Source organism: Aplysia californica, unplaced genomic scaffold (genome assembly GCF_000002075.1).
Source record: "Aplysia californica isolate F4 #8 unplaced genomic scaffold, AplCal3.0 scaffold00624, whole genome shotgun sequence".
Lineage (NCBI taxonomy): Eukaryota > Metazoa > Mollusca > Gastropoda > Aplysiida > Aplysiidae > Aplysia > Aplysia californica.
This window is the reverse complement of record NW_004797894.1, coordinates 208,533-210,436: the sequence shown is the minus strand read 5'-3', so window position 1 is coordinate 210,436 and position 1,904 is coordinate 208,533. Positions and strand designations below refer to the sequence as shown.

The 1,904-nt window shown below is 38.4% G+C and overlaps 1 protein-coding gene across 1 annotated transcript in view; it reads right to left on the bottom strand.

Moving 5' to 3' along the window:
* LOC101847839 (GLIPR1-like protein 1) overlaps nt 1-649 on the bottom strand; it is a gene marked incomplete in the record, with an annotated part of 24,527 nt that extends 23,878 nt beyond the window's left edge. The window contains 1 exon segment of the mRNA XM_013087695.2: nt 383-649.
* Nucleotides 650-1,904: the final 1,255 nt, after the last annotated feature.

Genomic DNA, 1,904 nt, shown 5'->3' with positions numbered 1-1,904 from the left:
TGTGTGTGTGTGCGCGCGCGCACGCGCACGAAAGGGCGCGTAAGCGCTCGAGTGTGTCTGTGTGTACATATGACTATGTGTGTGTGTGTTTGTAATGGATGAGTTACTGGCACGGTGCATTCTACATATAGAGACATTATAATAGGCCTACACAGGCTCCAAGACAAACAGACAGGCCCACAAACATCTTTAACTGTGTCTCCGTTACAATGATTATGATACAATAAATAAAAAACAAGATCAATAAAAACAAAATAAGAAATAACCCCCCCCCCCCAAAAAAAAAAACCCCAAAAAACCCACATAAACAAACCTGTAAACGTTTACTTATCCAAACTTTCTATTAACGAATGCAACAGTATCTAGAGTCTAGTATACTAACTTGTTTTTGCTCGCAAGAAGAACTACTAGATCTAGATATCTAGATAGATCTACAGTGTGATCACACAACGCATCCAACCGAAAACAGCAGCCAGACACAGCACACGATGTATGTACCCTCCTTCCCTCGTCGTGTGTTGCAGTAGACTAAGTGTGTAGTGAGAAGAAGTCAACCAACCTTTGCAACCAACCGTTCCTCGCCGGATCCTAACATTCTTCCTCAAGTGTCACACGACGTTACAGGATCTCAGTTCTCAGAGGCCCACCACAATCATGACACACGTGTCACTGTGTCACACACTCTTACTTTATGTATTAGTATTGGCTAGACGCACAGGTAACTGGATTAGGGGGGGGGGGGTTGGAGAGCTAATTCATTGTAGATCCGGGAATAATGGAAGGTGGGCAGATGGGCGTATTGTACCATTGTTGATCGGGTGCTGCCCGGTTAGTCCCGAATTCTTTTAAGTATCCGAATATTGATGACAGTCATAATTACATCACTTTAAAACTGTAGTTGTTACTTAAGTTTTTTATTCTCCACCTTCAAATTGGTAGTGTAGAGATAATCCCTCTTAAATGTCAATTCAGTTTGCGTTGTTCAATATTTGTTCCTTTTTGTAGTCAAATCAAAGCAAATTACTCTGTAAAAATCCAAAAATGAATGTTCTTTCGTTAAAAACAATTGAAAATAAAATTAAATTCATACAATCAATCAATCATTCATTAACTATTTTTGAGAGAGTCAGTGATAACGTCCATCATACAAGGTACAGTCGAGGCCTGGACTTATGACAAACTGGCATGCTTCAGCACCCATCAGTGATACCTTCCATCATGCATCGTTGACCTATTATTGGGGACGCGACTTTTCAAAACAAGTTTTGAAGAATTCTCTCACGAAACAACTATAGATATTCAAGAAAATTTGTGTTTTATTATTCATTGTAGTCAAGTTGATACATCCTTCAAACAACTGAAGCTGAAAAAAGAAAAAAAAGAAAGAAGAAATACCCCCCCGTCGCCGTCATTCATCATTGTCGCATGTCAAAATATCGTACGAGCTTTTCATGAGACGCAAACAACAGTTTTATTTCACTCACGGCACTCTCTACGTACTTAATGTTTAATTTGTCTAAATGCAATAGGCTACTATCTTGAAAAAAAAAGGAATGCGGCTAGCTAGATCCATTCGATGCGCTTCATCAAACTCTATATACAACAAACTTGATTTTCATTATTTCGAAATTTGGACATATTTTGCTTTTATTTCCTTGCCATTTCTTAAGTCTGCCAGAATAAAGCGACAATGTTAAAGAACGCCGCCGATGTATGCACACACGATTTTCTTTTTTTTCAAGGTTCAAGATCCAAACACTTTCGTCCTGTTTGCTTATATCTATGTAGCCTAACGATTCGTTTTTCTATTCAGTTGGACAAGTCACAAGTCATAAGTCTATCGAAGTCGAAAGGAAAAGTCAGTCCTCTCACTAAAATGAAATTGTTAGATTATTATTATTTTT